The 10,369-nt window shown below is 44.1% G+C and overlaps 1 long non-coding RNA gene across 1 annotated transcript; it reads left to right on the top strand.

The window, feature by feature from the left end:
* Positions 1 to 274: 274 nt before the first annotated feature.
* Positions 275 to 2,279, top strand: LOC135369492 (uncharacterized). The gene is made up of 3 exons (XR_010415094.1): positions 275 to 457; positions 581 to 699; positions 1,731 to 2,279. It is a non-coding gene; the product is annotated as an uncharacterized LOC135369492 (long non-coding RNA).
* Positions 2,280 to 10,369: the final 8,090 nt, after the last annotated feature.

The following is a 10,369-nucleotide window of genomic DNA, read 5'->3' as shown; positions in this document are numbered from 1 at the left end:
TTCAATTGAAACTGGCGGGATTGAAGGGCGGAGTATTCCGTGGCAGCCCCGCCCTACAGCTTGTGACGTAAAGTAATCGAGGTCGATTACTTTTGACGAGGATAGGGCCCCACAGGCAATTTGGAATCTCGGCACGAAATCGTCTGATGAAAATCTGAGGTGCCCGACGCATAACATTTTGAACGTGCCACGGAGGATCAAGGCAAAAAACAAGAGCAAAAAATGGTAAGTCGAGGTTCAGATATAAAAAATAGCAAGCTTAATGAATCGATTGTGCAGCTGTCCTACTGCGCTTACTCTGATATAACCACGATTAACAACACAATAGTACTATTGACAATCTAACTTCTGAATTATCACAGGCGCACGCTGAAGGCGGAAATGAAGCATGATCTGGCTTGCATCTGGTCATGAAGAAATTGCTGACACGTTAGTTGCAGTCCACCTCCACCAACAGGTATGACAATGTGATGTTATAATTTGAGTATTCATCTATGTTCAACTTTTCATGTGCACTCGCATGCAGACATTTTGACACCACTTTTAAATCTGCCCTCAAAGTTACAACCTGTGGTTCCAGGGTGGAAAACAAAGATCGCCATTCCGATTAGCTGCTATCTCCCAGTTCAAGCACTTTTGCTGTCTGGACACTGGTTCCTGTGGATGGGGTGTTACAAGCTTTACTGTCTGATATAGAAGGTATGTTACATTAGTTCAGTTAATTTGTCTTTTGCACATTTTTGTTACTGTTAGCTGGATTACTGTTGGACATACAATCCTTTGACACACCAAAGCTGATGTCGCCTCTGATAACATTTTAGAATTTTCAGTGTCATCAACGTCCATTGAGGAAGGTACCGTTACTATCTGTGAATCTTCAACTGAAGAATAGCCCAGAATTCATGTTAACATTGTCTACTCTTATTAATTCACTGTCTGTTTTCTGAGAGCTAAGAAAAATGGAAACTATTTATTTGTCACAACTTCACACTGGATACTGGTGTGGTACTGGCTTGACATGTAAGCTAAAATACCTGGATTCTACAATAATTGTGTTCAACTTGGTGCATTACCCTGGGCAATGCCACATTCACTACATTTTTAGTGGGTCCGGTGCACAAATACTGTGTGCATACTGCATACATACATACTGTTCGATAGGCAAAAATACCTGAGCAGTGCTGTGTAGTCTTTTTACCCAAAGTCCATACTCTTACTGCAAAGTCACAGTACGTAGAACAGCAATGTGCAGGTATGCTGCGATAGAGATTCACAACAGAAAGAAGACTGTTGAGAGCATCTAAATTTTAATGAGACGAGACTTTCGTGCACAAGGCTGCTCTTGTCAATGTCTGACATGAAGTTACAAAATCCCAGAATATATAAAACATGTTGTAATGTAGAGAGTGAGGCAGACATGTAGAGACATGTAATGTAGAGAGAGAGACATAAAGATAATTATATAATCATATATAATCATATACAATAAAATAAAAAGGGGGTACAACTGCCCCCTCAACTCAACTCGACAACTCAATAACTCTACTTATTCTCTACCTTACAACATGTCATATATTCTGGAATTTTGTAACTTTATGTTAGACATCAAGAAGTACAGCTTTCTGTGCAAAAGTATTCTTTCTGTTGTGCACAATCATTATGCAGTAAATGCGACTATCCATTTCTTGTCATTAAATGCTTTTCCTTTCTTTCTTTCTTTTTTTCTGCAGTGATGAGCATCCATAAGGACACATGCCAGAAAGGGAGTCTCTTTGGGATGACAAACCCTCATCACCTCATGAGGACACAATGGTTGACGAATGGTTCTCAAGCACATCGAAACTTCCAACAAATAATTCATGAAAAAGCCAGTCACTGCTAGCACCAGGAATTGAACGTGGGCCATCCTGCTACCAGTCAGAGATGTTCAGTGGTGTAGCCACGAGGGGGCTAAGGGGTCTCGAGCCCCCCCTACCTGCCACGGACCGACCCACACAAATCGTGCAAATCCGAGAACATAATATATGGGGGGGGGGACCAGTGTGACTATCGCGAAAGTTCTTGCAGTTCATGGCGTCTATCTAAGAAGCATTCTTGAATGGTTTTCAAAGTATGAGCTTTTCAAAATACTTCCAATCTCGTGACACCACTTCATTGGTCATGACAGCCTATACATGTAATCGTACTGTGAACGTCTAAATCAACTATTTTCGTTCCCTTTTTTAATCCTCAGTTTGAAGTGTGCACAAGTATGTGTGTGTTGTCGACACAGGATCAGCGGGGGGGGGGGAGTTTTCGTATCGAGCCCCCCCTACCTTCGAGGTCGGGCTACGCCACTGGAGATGTTACATTTCAGGCGCTCATTGACTTTTGGTGAATTACTTGTTGACTTTGTCCCAAGGTGGAGCTCGCTACAGCTCATTTGCTATCTGTTAATGTTGTGGCGTGTGTTGCGTTTTTTTCTTTGTGTGTTCCAGACTCAGAACGGTTAATTTGGATCCGGTCAGGTACGTTTCATTTAGACATGGCAAACATAAAGTGGTGTTTCTCAACACAACTTAGCAGTGGTCTTCATGCATTACTGATACAGGCCATTAAGCGTGAATAGAAACCTAGCCAGAGCAGCTGATACACAGAGAGAACATAGCCCGTGTGTGTTTGTCTTTTCCACCGCAGCCCTTGGGTTTCCTCCCTGATGGCTACACATGTCAGGGATAGGTTTCAGAACCGGTAGTTCCCGCCAAGTGTGAATTGCTTTTCAGGGGATCATCACGCTGGCAGATGAAACATATGGTTTAAATTATTTGCAGGACAGGAATTGCGCAGCTTCACGCAAATACTACTATTACGACGTAAGAGTGGTTTAAAATCTATATTTTTTGTGCTCCTGACATTATCGCACAAGATGTAGTATCCACTATGATCCTTTATGTGGGGGGTATGTACAGTGCAATCAACAGATGCTATTTACAAATCTGTGTTTTCTACTGTGTTGAAATGCTGTAGTTTGTATCTGAGAGCCATAGTGAAACACAGGCCCTCGAGAAACATGGCAACACATTGCAGGGACTCTGGATGCTGCCTAAATTTCCAGAACACACAGCTCAAGGCAGCGGTTAAATAACAAGTGGTTAGAGAAATCAAAGATAGTTGCATCCGTAAGCAGTCCGCTGTTGGATTTGCTTCTGTCAGAGATACATTATCTCAAAGGGAACGCACGGACACACTCAGAATGATACTAGGGCTGCCTGTGAAATAGAGTGAGGTGAGGGGAAGATATATAACCTTTTTCTTGTCTGTTATTCTATTGGTTAAATTGTCATTTTCTTAGCAGCATATGTGTGTATATTCCAGAGTGAGTCTGCTAATAAATATATCAGTTTAGAGCTAGCAGTCGCATTGTAGATGTCTCATCCTGTCCTTGGTTGCTTGTGATTCACTATGGCCATGCTTGCTAATGCAAAAACAGAAAACAAAAAAAGACAATAGAAAAACACGGAAAGAGCGACCTAAAAAGCTGCCTGTTCTAGTGCTCACATGGAGGCAATGCAATGTGGTAACATGTTCCATTCATGAATTGTGCATAGTAGTACATATCACAACGGCAACCGATTAATCAGATTTTTCTTAAGTACTTTGTTTTTTTTTTTAGCTTTGTTTGCACAGTCTATTATTGGAGCTTTATGTGATTGCCCTCTTCAGATACTTTAAGATTGCTGATGCTGTGCAGTTTGTTAATTTTGAAACTGTACTGTGCTGAGGTACAAAAACAGAATTGTCATATCTGCATTTGAGCACATAGGAATAATTTGTAAGTACTTTACTTGTTGACATTAATATTTGCACCAGGTCACAACTTTGTTGATTTATGGAAAATGTAAATAAATATATTTATTTGCTTCCCAAACAATGCACAAATGTCTTCTTTTCTAGTGAGATATTCCCTGTTCACCAGACATAAATGTGGAAAAGTTAAAGGAGCACAATGATGGTAGAGTCTAGCGTTGCTTTTTGCCACTTCACATATATGCACTGTTATTCGTGTGCACATGTAGGAATAGGAAGGTAGAGGATGCGCATAAAAAATTTCGTATGCAGCCACACATATGGTTGAGAAGATTAATTAGATGATGTCCAAGCATATATAATTGTGCTTCATGTGCAATGGGTGTGCTAACGGATTGCTTCCATGAAGCCTTTTTATTTTTTTTTTATAAATTCTTTCTATAAATGTTATTTTTGATTTTATATAAATTTCATATTACATATTGTATACTTATATTTTTATAAATTTTATACTAAAAACTCAAGTTACACGGCCCCTGTAAGAGTGCCCTTTGCAAATGGTTTGATAGCGTGTCTCGAACTGTAAAGGTAAGAGGCAATCGAGAATGCTGCAGACAAGGTTGCAACTTACATATTGCTTATCACGTCCTACATACAAAGTGCTTTGTACAATAATTCCTGAGCACGGAATTAATCCCGAGGCTGGCCAGTGATGTCACCCACGACGACAAGTCACATAACTGCCTTTAATACTTTTACACCCCATGGGCTGAGTTGTGAATTGAAAGAGCACTCTACAGAAGGATAAGGTGCACCTGACTTCTAGGATCTATGCTATGCCCTAACTCTTCAGACACCACATTTCTAAGTGGCAATATGTGCTCTGGTACTTCTTTTGCGTCTGCATAGTGTGCAACCACATGGCTACTGGAGCTTTCGTGTGCATGTTTTTGTGCGACGGTGTTCATTACAAACAATATCCAGATGTTAGACATAAAATACAGTAGTTTGTAGCGTACCACACAACGCAGCGTGACATGGGAGTGCGTGATTCAAAGAAAGCTTCTGGAAAATGCACAGAATCCCACAAAAAGTTTAAAATGTGATTTGTATTTCGTTTTACGTCTTTCGTCGTTACATACCATCGTCGACGCTGCTGCACATTGATAAATCGTACGTAAAACTTGTCCCATAGCAGTATGCGGTTTCTCAAATACATAGCACAATTTTCCTGCAGTAATAAAACGCTGTCGGCACTTTCTTGCTGACACGGCTGTCGAAACGTCAGCCTCTACAATGGTCAAGTGCTGTAAAGGGGCTAACGCAGACGCGACTTGATACAAATTGTACGTGCTCACAAAACACAAACGACGAATTCCAGTCACAACATCGCACAGAGGTTGGTTCGCGAATGAGTTCGCAGCTGCTGCACTGTTTACTTATCGCGGAACGGTGGAACCCGGCTGTCCGCCATCTTCAAGCACAGATACGTGAAGCCGCGAGAAGCCGTAGCTGAAATCCACTGACAAGTACGAAGGCGCGTACACGTCACAATGCCCGTTCGGGCGCATTTACGTCATAAAAATGGCTGCGCCCATGTGTGTTTCGGAATGAATTACCTATTTTTTTGACATGGTACTGTACCGAACTGAGAGAATGAAGGTGTATTTTGGGGAGAGCTGGATGTTGGCTTTCAGAATATCACAACCGTTTCGACTATTTGGGATATCGGCATAGCTGACCTTTAAGACAATGTTCTTCGTGCGTACCGGTCTGTGAGCACTTGAGTATACATACGAATAAACCTGAAACTTTTTTTTCTGCTGCTTTTATCGTTTGGTACTGCAGTACTTACCCGGTAGCCTCTGACTTTGCCTCTGACTTGATTTTCTTAGTTGGCCGTTGTGAATTGTGAGCTGTAGAACGGGTTACAGTGCTCAAGCTAAGCCGGCGGTTATTCTTTCCGCATGGCAGACGCGGAATCCACACTTCAAGTCAAGTGGACGTGCTCTTGCGCACTGAGGAGGGGGACATCGGGCAGCGCAGTTCCAGAAGCCGTGACGTTGGTCCTGTGTAAGGCGTTTTCGGCGCGCCCGCCGTAGAAAGAGACGGGAGAGATTCTTCTGGAACCAACTAGAAGCCGCGCGCGCCCACGAGCGCCTCCCAGGGCAGGGTCCAGGGCCTCCTCTCCGGGTGACCTTGACGATGGAGCGCGCGCGCGGACGTAAGCTTCGAACGAATTTATGGTCGACATGTCTACGCCGTTGCGGCCTGGCTTGTACTACCACCTGAGCGAGCGCCGCCGACCCTAAGTCTCACAACAGCCTCAATATTTGCGTCTTTTTTTAGTATCGAGTATCGTTAAAATACACGATACACTAAAAATGTATTTTCGATACCGATACTCCGATACTCTCATTTTTGGCACGCGATACCTAATACCGATACACAAAATGTATCGAAAGATTGTGTCGAAGATACATGTATCTGCGATACTGCCCACCACTGCTGTATGCTATGACATTGAATGAATGAAGTGAATAGGGTGATCGTTTTTCAGTATGTCTGCGGGGAACCTCAGGTGCAATTTGTGAATCGGTTTATGTGTGTGAAGAGGGAGTCTGTTTTCCCTGCTCCCTGCCATAAACTTGAGACGGACATCGAGGCGCCCTGCTGTGCTCGCACCGAGGACCGGAAGCGAGGCAAAGTGACCAATCCCGGGTTCATTGCGGTCCCGGTTCGCGGAATCGAATGTCCGTGAAATGCCACGTCCTTGGGAAGAATGTATATATTGTAGACAACCCGCAACGTCTCGAAGACGTTCGAAAAAAAAGTGCTTCGACTCCGCGCTGTCCGTTTTTCCGTTGCTGGGGACAAGTTCCCACACTTCGAAGCATTCCCCCCTTACAGTTTTCATACGTGGGAACAGTTCCTTTAGCCCCGACGTATTGCGGCTACGACGTTCCTATAGAACCTCACGACTGAAGATGCCACCAACGTTACGGAGGAAGGGCTCTGTGTCGACGACGGCCGGAGACGACGACAGCAGTGTTCGAAACGACAGCACCGATTCGACGGAATGGGCGCCAATTAATCAAGCAGCTACACGGCCGTATCCACTGAGCCAGCTACTGGAGTTCCTGCTCTTACAAGAGGCAAGTCGAGACGCAATCCTGCTGGAGCTTCTTCAATCCAGATCTGCGAGGGATGAGGGTCCCATTGCCAGGGCTGTGTTACCGGACCTGTCCAAAGAAGTACAAGCCTTCAAAGGAGACGGGGACGAGAGACAAGCAGAAGAATAGCTCAACACCTTCGAGCAACTAGCGACGCAATACAGGTGGACCGACAACGCCAAAGTGATGCTTGTGCAAGCCAAGTTGACGGGACCAGCGGCACGGTGGTACGCCAGCAAAGTCTGCGACTGCAGGACGTGGGACTCTCTCGTGACGAACTTTCGGAAGATGTTTGATCCTGGAGTGAGCGCTGTTACTTGCTACGACGACATGTGAAAAAGAATATAACAAAACGGTGAGTCCTTGTTGGAATATTTTATTTTATGGACAAAGTCCATCTTTGTAAGAGATGTTGGCTGAGTGACGCGGAGACCAAAGAGCAGCTGGATGTATCGACCGGAAATGGACATAACGTCTCGTTGGATGTAACGGTCGTTTCTATGTAACAGCAGGTTGAATGTAACAACCAGAGAGCAGTGCGGGTGTGCAAATTTTTGCCCGCAACCGTACCGCACCCGCGGGTGCACAACCCGGATCCGCAGCAATGTCATTCATGCAACCCGTATCCGCACCCGTACATGCCGACGCGTATCCGCATACCCGCCGATGTGACAGATATCCTGTGCGCCCTGAAGCCCCTACAAGATCGCTCGCACTCCGTTACCTTTCAGTGGGTTCCAGGGTATTGCAGGATAACTGAGAATCACGAGGCCGACGCTGCCGCTGCCGCTGCACATCAACAACGGCCTTTTATACCCATTATACTCTCCAGAGGAGACAGAAGATCCCTACTCAGGCATTTGTTTATTACTTCGTCTACCCTACATTGGCAACACGACATTCCAACCAGGTCCTCTTTGCGAAGTGTACACCCAACGTTGTCATACCGGCTGCCTGCAAAGCTTCCTAGTCCCCTGAAGTCGCTCATCCACAGGCTACGTCTGAAAGTGGCCTTCACTACCTTCTATAGGTACCAGTTAGCCTGCAAGGCTAGCCCTATGTGCAACAAGTGTGGTGTGCTTGCCAACGTAGAGCACATACTCCGCTGTCGGACGAGAGGCGTACACTGCAATCACAGCGTGCCACCCTTGGCTCTCGCCCCTTCAACTTGTCGAGCATCCTCTGCCATTGGGACACCGCGGCCCACTCCCGGGCGGCACTTGAGGCGACCGACCTAAAGAACTCATTGTGACCCCAACAGCTCTCTCGGACATTCCTACCATCAGGATCACGATCAGGATCGCCATCGCCGCTACGATCATCACCGTCATCTCTCGTCATCGTCATCACTCACCATTGTCAACACTGATATTAGACCCCCCTAGCTATGGTCAGCGTTCCACTCCTAGAGAGGAAAACCTCCCCACTTCATCATCAGAATATAACCGTTGTTGTTGTTGCGGGTATTCCAGGTATACCCGCGTCGCCGGCGGAAGCAGTGCGGGTCGACCAGCGCCTTACCCGCAACAAGCAATGACACGGAAATGTATACCCGCGAAGAACTAACGTGCGCGGGTAAGCGCGGGTATACCTGCACTGTACTCACCTTTAATAACAACTCGATTTTTCATGTAAGATCACGGTAACGGCTCGTTGGATGTAATTGCACCGAGTCCATGGGTTTTGTCCTCGTTGGCGGTTATCTTCTATGTCCTGGGGGATCCCCCAGGCATAGATCACAGGCACATGATGCGCTCGTTGTTGAATTTAATTTTCCTTCGGATTACTTTTGTTTTGCTTTTTTTTTTTTGCGCTATCGTCGAGTGGAACCAGTTAGGATCGTCTGCGAGAAGCTCTTCAAGTGTTCATCCCTCCACGTTAGCTTTGGACAGTTTTGTTGAGTAGATGTATTTTCTTTCCCGTAGTACCATTCCTATTGTAGCCCTTGGGCTAATAGTATGTCTTAAATAAATAGAAAATATACAAAGTACAACAGTATAAAATAATAACTTAATGTTTTTGTCCTGGCGAAGGTGCAGCTTCCCCCGTACCGTAGATGTATGTAATTTTCCTTTAGCGCTACTTTCATCGATAAGAATATTAGGAATAATTTATTTTCTCTTTCTCATGCGTACAGCGCTAGGGCAAGATAACCTATGCCTTTTGGCATGTGGGTCAACCCAAAACTGGCCAAAATGACCAAACACCTGTTCAAATAACACTTGCTTAAAAGATGCAGAAGAAAACAAATAGAACAAAAAAAAGATTAAAAGAAGAATACGAAAGTATGCGTTAGAACTTAGAAATAATTTATTTGTGCAAAAGCATATGGGAGCATGATAACCTTAGCCACAACTCAGACTTTTAGAACCTAGCCAGTTATTTAGAACTTAGTCAACTCCTAATAAATAGCCTCTCTCTCTCTCTCTCTTAATACTCCTACTTCTGTTGTCCACGTTTTATTTGTATTTATATTATTTCGCGCCCATCCGGCTTTTCATCTGAATTGGATTGGACATGAAAGAAAAGTATGGAAAGGTTAGTCCCGACCAGTCAAGATGGCCATCTCTTACACTCCATCCAGTACACTGTCCACTCTATTCAAGTCATAGCTACATTCCGTTTATTTATTTTGTTCTTAGTGTGTAAAATAATTTACTTTCCATTGCGACTGAGAAGAAAATTCCGAAATAATTTCGAGAATAATTGAGGCTTGTTGTTTGGTTCGGGAATTTGACAGAATGCACTGCCACCATAGACAGTGCAAAAGTTTTAAAAAATTCATCATTTTTCAAATTGTTACCGCCTAATCAGCAGCAGCGCATGGAATATGCGTTCCCTTTGAGCATAATGAGAAAGGCATAACGGATGTTTTGGAAATTCATTTACTTTATTTATGTATTTATTCATGGTACTCCAAAGGTTAATTGGCAATTTATTGAAAGCCATATACTATTTGTTTTCGACATGAATTAGGACATGAGTCCGACAATACGCATAGGATGACGCAAACTTTCTCTTCGTTTAGCAAGCTATAGTCTTAGTGGCCGCATTAAGTTGTGTCCACAGCAGATACGCGACAGCACGACTCGATTGAGTAAGAAAAACAGGTATATCTGTGAACAGGATATTTACATCGGTACTGTAGGCTCCCGAGACTCCACTCTGATAAGGTGTCACCCACTTGAAAGCAAATAAGCCGGATATCTGTCATCTGTGATCATTTCTCTGTTTTCACAATCATTTGTTTTCTATTGTTTATTCGATTCGATTGTTAATACCCTTAAACTGTTCGTTGCCCTCCAAAAAGTCTACATCTGATATCATTGTATAGGCCACAACCGGATGAGAGTGATAAGAGTTCTGGACAGCGAGCACGGGCCCTATAAAATACGGTGCAAACTCAGAAC

This window comes from Ornithodoros turicata, chromosome 1 (assembly GCF_037126465.1).
Source record: "Ornithodoros turicata isolate Travis chromosome 1, ASM3712646v1, whole genome shotgun sequence".
NCBI classification, from domain to species: Eukaryota; Metazoa; Arthropoda; class Arachnida; order Ixodida; family Argasidae; genus Ornithodoros; species Ornithodoros turicata.
Note: the sequence above shows the minus strand (reverse complement) of the source record. Positions and strands in the feature narration are given on the sequence as shown.